General features: G+C 39.8%; 1 pseudogene; it reads right to left on the bottom strand.

Moving 5' to 3' along the window:
* Nucleotides 1-9,837: 9,837 nt before the first annotated feature.
* Nucleotides 9,838-12,148, bottom strand: LOC143655479 (CCR4-NOT transcription complex subunit 7 pseudogene; annotated as a pseudogene).
* Nucleotides 12,149-12,618: the final 470 nt, after the last annotated feature.

The following is a 12,618-nucleotide window of genomic DNA, read 5'->3' on the forward strand; positions in this document are numbered from 1 at the left end:
CCCTTCCCACTGCTTCTGACTCCTGTGACCAAAAATTAAAATAAAAAGCGACCTGACAAGCAGCCTCAACAGAGAAGAAGGGGAGTGATGCGCCTCCTGAGGCCCTAGGATGTACTTAGTGGGTGACAATTATTGTTGCTGCTATTCCTACTGGCCACTTTTGAAGTCTCCCCAGCTTTCCCTCGCCTTTCTCTACCCCGCTCCCTTCCACCTCTCTCCAGGGCAGAGTCTCTGCAGCTCCGCCTTGCTCTGCTGCCCTCTTTCCCCCACTGCCCGGGGCCTCAAACCATATCTGCCTTTGTCCCCTTCTGTCAGAGGAGCTTGAGGAGTTCCAGAGAACCAAAGAAGAACTTTCCTAACAGATGGGGTTGTACCAGTTAATCTGACATCTGAGCCTGCGAGGACACGTGAGTGAGGGCACGTAGGCTCCTGCATGGCCTCTCACACACAGTGTGGGGAAACACAAGGCCTTACCATAACACATGTTTATTGAGCAACTAATTAGCGCAAGGCACTGGGGAAGACTTGGCCAGTGTCCCCCAAAGCTGAGAAGGTTACTTGAAAGAGAGATTAGAAGGGGCGCCCCTGGACCTAGTTCTCATGTAGTAGTCTGCCTTTGAGATTTCTCATATTTCAGCCATGGGACCGAACTTTCCCGCATCAGAGAAAGTTAGGCAGACACATGAAAAAAGATGGCAGAAGCAAGAGCAAAGAGAGCCCACAGAAACCCAAGTTCAATATGAAAACAGAGACGTGACGTTGACTTGTGGCTTTGCGACTCTCTTCCTTCCAGCGTCAACCATGGAAAGGATATAATCTCACGACGAGCTATGGAGTCAAGAGGATTATAGGAAGCCCACCAGAGACTTGGCCCACAGAGACTCAAATGAGAGCCTGTGTTGTGTCTTCAATATTACACAACTGGAAATAGGATCATGAGCCCACTCTCTTCTCCATCCCACAGGCTTCCCAGAAAACCACTTGCTCCAGGCCAGTTTGGGACCTGAAAAGCCTGAGTAATCACGCCAGTGTAACTGGAGAGTCTTCTTGTCCCATCAGATGTGAGCTCCCTTAGTCATGACTGGGCCCCCTGCCACAACCAACTCTTTTTAGTTTCTGTGTGAGCCGCAGCAGGGCCTGGGTTCCCGCCCTGAAAGGGGATCTGCCAGCAAGCTTTGCCTACTGCATTCTTCTTTCTCTTTCCCAAAATTCCAGAAAAATGAAAAAATCAAACACAAAAAGTTCAAGGAAAGTAAAAGTCAGCTGAGGTCCCACCACACTGAGATGCCACCACTAATAATTTAGTGACCATCAATCAGTTCATTCATCACTGTCGCATGTACACACAGAACCATGAATAGTATTTAACATAACAGGGATGTCGAATATGCTGCTTAACACATGGATACCTTAGCAGCCTGCTTTTGTTTGGGATGGTTTTAGTTTGATTTGGTCTGGTCTGATCTGGTCTGGTTGGGTTGAGTTTGGTTGGATTTAGTTTGGTTTGGTTTGGTGTAGTCTGGTGTGATGGTTAAGTTCATGTGTCAACTTGGCCAGGTTATTGTGTCCAGTTGTTTGGTCAAGCAAGCACTTGCCTGACTGTTACTGGGAGGGTATTTTGTGAGCTTAAGTCATTAGTGAATCCATTGCATATATGGCTGATTATATCTACAATCAACAAAGGAGATTGCCTTTAGCACTGAGATAAGGCCATCCAATCAGTGGAAGGCCTTAAAGGGAGCACTGACGATTTCAGCAGTCAGAATAATTTCTATCTCTACTTCACCCAGCCAGCTGCTCCCTGGGAATTCCTCAAAACCTTCATTGGAGTTCCTAACCAGCGACCTGCCCTATAGAATTCAAGCTTGTCGATCCCCATAATCACATGAACCAATTCCTATAATGAATTTCTTAATATTTAAATATATATTTATATTCATATATCCTGTTGGCTGTTTTGCTGAAGAATCCTAATCCATCTGATTTGCATGGTCTGGTTTGGTCTGCTCTGGTTGGGTTGGGATTTGGTTGGATTTAGTTTCATTTGGTGTGGTCCAGCCTGGACTGATGTGGTCTGGTTGGTTTGAGGGTGTTGGGAGCACCATCTATTTTACAAAAATGGGACTTTGTTATGTTACATTACTCTGTACCTTGCCTTATTTCACAATGCAGCCTGAAAATCCCTCCAAGTCAGTTAGTGTAGACTTGATTCATTCTCTTGAATGACTCTTCTCTTTTTCATTTGAATTTGTTCTATCTCCCTATTGAGATATTCACCTCATATTCTTTTTTTTTTTTTTTTTTTTTTTTTAAGGGAAACATCTTTAAACATTATCTTATTTTATTATATTTTGTTTGTTTGTTTTTTACATGGGCTGGGGCCGGGAATCGAACCGGGGTCCTCCGGCATGGCAGGCAAGCACTCTTGCCCGCTGAGCCACCGCGGCCCGCCCCACCTCATATTCTTTTAATGGAAATCCTCTGTTATAGATTTTAATCTTTATCTGGCATGGATTATGCAACTCCTCCTCCAATTTAACATATTTTTAATCTTGTTTATAGTTTTTCTTGCCATACATTTATTTCAAACTTAATGTAGTATACATGTCTATTGTTTCATTTATAGCTTCTGGGTTAATTGTCTGCTTATTGTTTAGAAGGTATTGCTAATCACTAGAATATACATATAGTCCCCTAGATTTCCTTTAATGTCTTTTGTTTTATTTTTTCAAATTTAGACTTTTAGTGGATCCAAAAATTATTTATAAAAACAGTGTGAGGCAGAGATCCAACTTTATTTTCTTTCAGATGGATGACCAATTATGCCATTACCATTTATTAAAGAAATATTTATTTTCAACTGAAATAAAATGTCACTCTTTTATTACAGTCACATATGCATCATGACTATTCTGGGGCTTTCTTTTTGCTCCATTGTTTTATTCATCTATTCCTATGCTGATACGAATGCTGGCTTTGATTACAAAAGGCTTTGTGGTATGTTTTAATGTCTTGTAAAGCTTTCTAATCTCTTTCATATTTTTCATGGCAATAGGTCAACGCTTGATTTCCAGAAAACATATCAACCATTGAGATTCCAACTGGAGTTATATTAAATTTTTATTATCTTAAGCTTCCTATCCAAGAAAGTGGCTGTCTCTCCATTTGTTTGCTCTTGTTTAAAACTTTCAATACGATTTTTTTTTTGTATGCTATAAGGCGGGGTCACATTTCATTCTTTTACCATGTGAGCATCCTGCTATTGCAGCACCATTTGCTCAATTTTTGCTTGCTTGGTTTTTGTTCATTAGTTTTCTTGTTTGTTCATTTTTGGGGGAAGTGCATTGGCCGGGGATCGAACCTGTGTCTCCACATGGCAGGCAAGAATTCAGCTACTGAACTACACTCGCACCCCTCAACAGGATTTTAAATTTTCTTTATATAATTCTTGTACCTTCTTAAAAAATCATTCCTAAATTCATTATAGTTTGCTACTATTATGAATGAATTATTTTTCCCATTTCCATAGCTAATCTGTTATTTATTCTTGCTGATTTTTACTAAGTCTAGGAATATTTGGATTTTCAAGATGCTGCCAGAGCATCAGCAACACGGGGAATTACAGCTCTTGTTTTCCAAAATTTTTACACAAAGTATTTCATTCTCTTGTCTTGTTGTACCCAGTAGCACCTCCACAAGAATGTTGAGTGATAGTGGGAATAGTAGATGTGGTAGTTAGATTCAGTTGTCAATTTGGCCAGGTGAAGGCACCTTGTTCTGTTGCTGTGGACATGAGCCAATGGTACGTGAACCTCATCTGTTGCTGATTACATCTGCAGTTGGCTAGGAGGCGTGCCTGCTGCAATGAATGATGCTTGATTTAATTGGCTGGTGCTTAAATGAGAGAGCACAACGTAACACAGCCCAAGCAGCTCAGCATACCTCATCTCAGCACTTGCAGTTCAGCCCAAGCCTTTGGAGATACAGAAAGGAATCACCCCAGGGAAAGTTGTTGGAACCCAGAGGCCTGGAGAGAAGGCCAGCAGAGACCATCCTGTGCCTTCCCACATAAGAAGGAAACTCAGATGAAAGTTAGCTGCCTTTCCTGTGGAAAACTAACAAAATAAATCCCCTTTTATTAAAAGCCAATCCGTCTCTGGTGTGTTGCATACTGGCAGCTAGCTAACTAGAGCAGTGGACATTCCTGATTTTAATGGAGGTGTTTTTGGTATATCACCATTTGCAATAATATTCATTGTTAGTTTTTTTTTTTTTTTTTTTTTTTTTTTTTTAAAGGAAAGACAGAGAGAAGGAAGGAAGGATAGAAGGAAGGAAGGAAGGAAGAAAGGGAAACATCTTTAAACATTTTCTTGTTTTATTGTATTTTGTTTTTCCGTTTTTTGTTACATGGGCTGGGGCCGGGAATCGAACCGAGGTCCTCCGGCATAGCAGGCAAGCACTTTGCCCGCTGAGCCACCGCGGCCCGCCCCCTCATTGTTAGTTTTTGACAAATAGTATTTTTATAGCTATTTTCTTCTATTCTTCTTAGGACTTTTATTAGGAAAGGCTGACTTTTATTGAGTCTATTGTCAACCTCTAATATCTGATCATGTTTCCTCCTTTAATCTGCTGATGGACACAGAAGGAAAAGCCTAAAATATTAGCATTATATCAGAAGAATAATATGCTCAAATCCAAATATATGTAAGGGTGAGTCAGTATTTCTACTTCAAAGTTAAATGATCTTTTATATAATCAGAGGCTTAAAATACAGAATATGGGGGACTCAGAGATACATAGAAGCTAGAGATGGGTAAACCGTTAGCTAATAACGTTGAACTTCAATGTAAGGGGATAGATAGGAGTGAAGGGGATTCTCTAGTGGCTCTAGAAGTAATATTACCATATTGAAGATGAACAAGATTGAAAGGGGTTGTATAGACCTATGTGTCCCACTGACTCACACTAGAAATATGAATTAGTTCTCACAAGAATTAATTCAAAGATATGATTCTTCTACAAAGAGTCTGTACCTTTAAGTCCAGGGTACGGGGGAAAACTGCTATTGCATTCTATGTGCTATGTTCAAAAGGAAATCGTCAGCACTACCACAGCAACAGCAGAGGTAAATAATGGGAGGAGGGACAAGAGTTAAGAGGATGGTTAGAGTTCCCATTTGGCAAGGGTGTGTTTTTTGGTTTTCTTTCCCTTGGGAACAATGAAATTATCTAAAATTGAGAATGTTGATGGACTGTGGACTTTGGGCCCTCTACATGATGCCCGATAAATGCAGGTGGCTGAAGGATGCACTGATGGAGAAGTAGATTGGTGAACAATGGTGTATACTTATGAACGAAGGTTGTGCTGCTACAAAAAGGAACAAAGTCATGAGGCATGCAACAATGTGAATGAACACGTGGGACATTTGGTGAGACAAAATAAGCCAGAAACAAAAGAACAAGAATGGTATGGTCACCTTTAGAAAATGTTTATAAGAATACAGGGGCCTAGATTATAAACTTTTAGAGCACACATTAAGTCCAGAGTGGTGATTATTATTTCTGGATTTTGAGAGGCTGTTTTTTATATATAACCTGATATTTAGAGATACGAATGAAGCCAAACAGGATGGGGTTAAAGTAATTCAGAACATAGGGGTAAGGAAGACAGTGTCTATATTTTAGAACCACACATACTCTTTGAGACCAATGGAAGAAAGGTTTATTTGGTCTAGAACCAAAATTTTGTGCACTGCATAATCCAACTCAACCTCTCTGCATAGCTCATTTGATCTCTTGAAACACAGGGAGCCCAGAATAAGAAAGAGGTCTTTTAATCCTGTGTAGATTATTGTAATGCCTGGATACATCCTAGAGTATATTAAGCAGATACTCAAAAAGTATTGGCAAAGTTCCCTGAGGGATGGGAGAAAGAATAAGGAACTATTAAACCTTACCATCAGGGAATCCCCTGATACTGTGTCAAACTTTAGCGACACCCAAATCAATAGAACATGCCTTCGATCATGAGGCTTACTCTTGTGAAGCTTATGTAGGTAGTGGAGACGCTTAGACTACCTATAGGCATACCTAAGAGTTACTTCTGGAGGACCTCTGTTGTTGCTCAGATGTGGCCTCAGTCTCTCTATGCCCAACTCTGCAAGTGAAATCATTGCCCTCCCCACTACATGGGACATGACATCCAGGAGTGAAAGTCTCCTTGGCAATGTGGGATATAACTCCCAGGGATGAATCCAGACCTGGCACTGTGGGATCAACAATTTCATCCTGACCAAAAGGGGGGAAAGAAGTGTAATTAATAAAGTATTAGTGGCAGAGAGAATTGAAATAGAGTTGAGAGGCTTCTCTGGAGGTTACTCTTATGCAAGCTTCAGTTTGACATTGCAACCTATCGTAACCTGCCAACCCCCAACCAGGACCATTCCAGCCAATCCTAAAAAATATGTAGGGCAATATATAAGATTCCACAAGGGTTCCGTGCACTAGTGTAACTTTGCAGAAACCTACAACCTCCAGATGGGTCCCTGGTCCAGATAAGTCCTGAAACCTAGCCCAGCCTCTCCAGAACATCAGACGATTCCATCTCCCTACCCCGTATTAGTGACAGACCCTCCAATATAAAAAATATAGACTTGCCATAGCCCAAACACCCCTAAAGAGAGGGATGGAAAAATCAAAGGTGATGGTGGAATTATACAAAGAACGTAAGGTTTAACAAATGAATATTAATGCTGAATCATCAAATTGATATCTCTTTTAGTCTCCACTATTTTAGAACAGCTAGAAGTAAAAACCTAAAATTGTGAAATTGTAACCCATGTCAAACTTTGAAATATATTCTGCAACTAATTGTGGTGCTGTGCTTTGAAATTTATAGCTTTTTTTGTATATATGTTATTTCTCACAAAAAAAGAAGGAAAAAAAGTCATTTGTGATGTAAAAAATAATATTTAAGCCCTGTAGCCTCCTATATTCTGGAGCAGCTAGAAGGAAAAATCTGAGAGGATTGTATGGTAGCCCATGACAAACTCTGGGATCTATCCTGTAACTACTTGTTGAAGAGTGCTTTGAAAACTATTGCTTTTTTAAATTTCTTTGCTTTGTATATATGTTATACTATACAATAAAAAAGTTAAAAATAATATATATATATATATATATATATATATATATATATATTTACACTTGTGCAAATGGCTATGATGGCAAAAGACTGAAAATAACCTAAAAATGTTTCAGTGGAGTACTGTGACATAAATTATGGCCCATCCATTCAATGACTTCCTGTGCAGGCAATGAAGAGAATGAGGTAGCTCCCTCTGCACTGATAAACTGGCATGGAAAAATCTCCACGACATCTTGTTAATTGGAAAAAAGGTGCAAAACAGTAACATAGTGTGATTGTATTTATGTAAAAATTGGGGAGGGAAAGGAACACACACATGTATCTGAACAAATAAATATAAAATTGATTACAAAAGAAAAAGAAGTTAGATGATCTGGTTTTTGTTTTTGTACCAAATTATCGGGTTTTGTATATAAGTTTATGACAGTAGTAGATTCAGAAGTTTTCATCTTGCATTGAGTCCAACACCTGGAAATCATCCATTTTCTCTAGGTTTTCAAATTTGTTGCTGTGAAGGTCCACCTGCATTTGCCTAAAACGATTTCAATCTCTCCTACATCTGTGATTAACCCTTCTTTCCTCCAGACTGAATTCTATGCTTCTGCTCTCATTTCCTCTTTGTTCTTTTATCACACTTTTTCTACCTTAATTGGGCTTTTTAAATGGAAATATTTTTAGTGTTTAGACCTGGCTATTTTAAATCTTACGTCTATGTTTGTTTGCTTGTTTTCCCTTGGGCGGGCACCGGGGAGCGCAGCCGGGTCTCCGGCCTGGCAGGCTGTACGTGTTTTTAATAACTGACGTCCCGGGAACCAGTCTTCTGTCTTGACTTGCCACGAGCATCGCTTTTCCTTAGGGATCCTGACGCTCTCATCTGAGAAGATGAAGCCACACGCGCAAGAAGAGGCCCCTTAGAGTCAAGCTGCTCCCTGGAAAATGCTCGGGCCCAGGGACCTAGCAGGGGGCTGGGCCCAGGGGCGCCCCATGAACATGGAAAGGCCAGGAGGCAGGGAGAGGTGAGCTTATCCCCTAAACGGCTCCAAGGGAGAGGGGAAAGGATAGAGATGCTTCAGTCTCTCTCCCCTTAGCTCGGAGACTGTGCCGGTCTGAATCTGTGGTGGGCCCCAGAAAAGCCATGCCCTTTGATCCTCCTTCAATATTGCTGGGTGGGAGCATTTTGATTGTTTCCATGAAGATGTGACCCACTCAATTGTGGGTGGTAACTTTTGATTAGATGATTTCCATGGAGGTGTGTCTCCACCCACTGAAGGTGGAGCTGCTTGCTGGAATCCTTTAAAAGAGGAAACATTTTGGACAGAGTCCCTTTTGGTAGAGCCACGAGAAAGCCAGCAGACGCCACCATGTTCACCATGTGCCCTTCCAGCTGAGAGAGAAACGTTGAACATCGTCGGCCTTCTTGAACCAGGTTATCTTTCCCTGGATGCCCTAAAGTGGACATTTCTACAGACTTGTTTTAATTGGGACATTTGCTCGGCCTTAGAACTGTAAATCAGCAACTTATTAAATTTCCCTTTTAAAAAGCCATTCCGTTTCTGGTATATTACATTCATTCCAGCAGCTAGCAAACTAGAACAAAGACACTATTTATTTATTCATTGAATAAAATCTAGAAAATATGGGTAATCAAGAAGAAAAATTAAACACAACCCACATCCCACCACCCGGAGATTAAAAGTAACCTGATATCTTACTGGTCTTGAGAAGACAGCCTGCAACAGCCACGCTCCATTAACCTACCACTGTGGAAGGGCAGTAAATGTTACTGTGTAACACTTCTAACATATCTAGTATCCACTGTTATTGCTTGCTCTTTTTCTTTTTTATTGTGAGGTGTGTGTGTGTATATGTATATATATAAATATAAAATACATACACACATATACTATTTTAACCTTTTTTTCATGGAAAAATGGCAGACACTTTTATTCCATTTGTTCAATAATACTCAAGAGTAAGAATGAATGAGAATAACCAATAATGGCAAAAAAAAAAAAATTGGAGATTGTAAGTTTTCGTCAATTGGTATGCAAACCTGAGTTGGCCAAAATAAACCATTAAACTTTGTGGTTCTTAAAATCAGAAGAAGCCAAGAGAGATACAGATGAAAAATTAGTGCCAGAGAATCAACAGTTAATTGGACCATGAAGGCATTTTTTATTTCAATGGAAAACTGAAAATCCAAAAGATTATTTTAATTCTCTAGCTTGGTTTTTGGAGGCACAAAAAATTGTATTTACTTGCCATGAGTGGGCACAGCCCATTATGCTTTCTATCATTAATACATTTCTACATAAAGTTGTTAATTCTCAGAAGAATTCTTTCTTTGATGTCTGAAAGAATATACTTAAAAGAATTCCACAGCAAATATTTTACAAAAAGAAAAACATTTAGCAAGCAAAAAATATTATTCTCTTCAGGTTTACCCACAGCATGGTGTACTTGTACACGTCTTTATATAAGAGTAGAATGGAAAGAATGGAATGTATTATAGCTCATATTCCTTTATAACTGATTTCCTTTATTTTAGGATCTGATCTCTGCCTTCTGGCACCTAAGGAGGGTCTGTCCAATATGAATTTTATTCACTACTACTTCAGATTAAACTCCTTTAGACTTCAAAACCCCTGTGTATGTAAGACTCAATTTAGTAAAAAAAGCATGAGTCCTCCCCTGCAAATTTGCAAGCAGAACCCTGAAAAAGGGTATGGACAGATACTACGTCTGCCAGCAGTTTAATGCCTTTGAGAAGGTAATTCCAGGGGAATCCTAACATAAGAATTCCTTGACTGGCGGAAGCAGCACTAAAGTGCTGTAAAGAACCCTGGACACCTCTCAATAGGAATCTGTGTCACCTTGGGTAAAAGCCCCTAGCCTCTGGCCTCTGTTTTCTCATCTAAGAAATAATATGGCTGTACCTACATTTAGATTGTAGTGTTTTTAAAGCTGTGATTTAAATTTAAAATTTTTAAAGTTGTGATTCCATGGAGAGCTTATTATTCCACTTCCTCTGAACTACATTTCAAGAAGATATTCTTGAATAATTTCATTCAAGTGTGATGGATATGACTTATGTGGTTCCTTTCATTATATTTCACTTATTAGGTACTTTATTGTCCAGAAACTTTTGCCAGAGATAAGATTTTTAATACTCTTAACCTAAAAACCAACTGAAAAAAAAAAAAGGCACTGAAGTCAAATCTTTCTCCAGGCAAGTCTGAGTTGAGCAGGATTTTGATTAAATAACCGAGTCATAACCACCATGAAATGATAACCGTCAACCCCTTCTCAGATGACTATCCCAGATGTCATAAGATGTCATATTGGGTCTCAGTTGCTTCCTCTTGGTGTTTTTAAAACTTGATTCCAGATGTTGTTGGTAGCTCCCTAGTTTTGGGCATGCATGTCCTCCATTAAATTAAATTGAAAATTAAACTGCCAGGTTGAAGTTCTTGGAAGGTATTTTCCTTGCTCATTCATGAATGTCAGTCTTAGCTGAATTACCTTTAACAAGTCTGCATTACACTGCGAGAGTTGGTACTGACAGTTAGCATTGCTCCTGAATTTGCCAGTGGGCCTGGAAACTCGGTGTCCATAGCAGGGTAGTTATATTTTCAGTTAATTTGATGAACTTCCTTCATCTCTTCATCCAGGTTGCAAGCCCAAACTTCACAGATTCTTTGTCTATGGTGAAGGCACAAGGAAGTCTAGATGCCAAGCATCAAAATGTTATACTTGATTGGAGATTTGTTTCATAAAATAATTTATTCTTTATTTGTGTACTTGTGTCGCTCTCCTCCTCCTCCTTGCCATGGAGTCAGCACCTGGTGGTGGTAACAGATGCCCCATAGACACCTCTCGCCCAGTAAAGGGGAGAAAAGCCATTGTAACCATCTTAAGTGTACAATTCAGCAGCACTAATTCCACTCACAATGTTGTACAACCGTCCTCACCATCCATTACCAAAACTTTTCCATCATCCCAAAGAGAAACTCTGGATCCAGTAACAATAACTCCCTACTTAACCCTCCCCACAGCCCCTGGTAACCTCTAATCTACTTTCTGTCTCTGTGAATTTGCTTATTCTATATATTTCATATACATGGAATCATATCATACTTGTTCTTTTGTGCCTAACTTATTTCTTCGAGGTTCATCCATGTTCTGGCATATATCAGAACCTCGTTCCTTTTTCATGGCTTAATAGTATTCTAGTATACAGCTGTACCATTTTTTGTATAGCTGTCCACTTATCTGTTGATGGACATTTTGATTTGTTTCCATCTTTTAGCTATCATGAAAAATGCTGCTGTGGACATTGGCACACAAGTATCTGTTTGAGCCCCTGTTTTCAATTCCTTGGGATGCGTACCTAGGGAGTGGAATTGCTGGATCATACGGTAATTCTGCATTTAACTTTCTGAGGAACACCAAACTGTTTTCCACCATGGCTGTACCATTTTACTTTCCCACCAACAATGCATGGGAATTCCAGTGTCTCCACATCCTCGCCAATACTTGTCATTTTCCATTTTTAAAATAATGATGATCCTAGTGGTCGTGAAATAGTCAATCTTACCTTTTGATGCCTTATGTTCCTAGTCTGTAAAATAGGATCATACTTTTTACCACATAGGTTCTTTGTAAGGATTAGCTGATAGAACACTTATAAAGTACTTGATAAATAGAAAGAAAAAGAACTCAGCGGACAGCTGTTACAAACATTTTGGTATGTGTCCCTTCATGGTTTTCTCTTTGCAAATATATAATTATACAAACACATACACCTCCGTGTAATAAAAATGGAAGCTAAATCCCAGCACTTGTCTAGAGTAAGGCGTGAATGTTATCTCAGGCCCAGCACCGAGTGCTTTCCATCCCCTCCGTCCCCCACACACCACCACACATGTCCCTCTTTGGCAGAAATGCTGGAACCATCCTGCACTCAAGGTGTAAGCTCCTCTGACACTCACCTGGGGGCCATGAGGTGTTCAGGTGCAAAAAAAAATCTGATTTATGTTTTTCCATTAAATGTGATCCACATATCCTATTGCTTTCTTCTTGGTACAGTGTACTCCTCAGAATAAAGCACAGTTCTCTACTTCCAATGTCACAGGGTATATATAATTTAAGTGAATTCAAGGATATTGTTTTAAATTAGACTGCCCAGGCAGGCTAGACAAAGGGAGGTTGAGACAGTCGCTGCACCCTTTCTGATCCCTCAACACTTAGTGAGGGATCCCGCAGCAGCTCTCTATTCTAAGATAAATAAAACCATGTTTTAATCATTCGGGTAGGTTTCTCTCAGCTCCACGAGATGTGAGCTCCTTGTTCAGCTTCCAGTGCCTAGAGTCAGACACAGGGTAGATACTTTGAGTACTTGTTGGACGAATGAATGAATGAATGAATGAATGAATGAATGGGTACCCAATCTCTTGCCCAAGCTACAAAGTG

This window comes from Tamandua tetradactyla, chromosome 14 (assembly GCF_023851605.1).
Source record: "Tamandua tetradactyla isolate mTamTet1 chromosome 14, mTamTet1.pri, whole genome shotgun sequence".
NCBI lineage: Eukaryota > Metazoa > Chordata > Mammalia > Pilosa > Myrmecophagidae > Tamandua > Tamandua tetradactyla.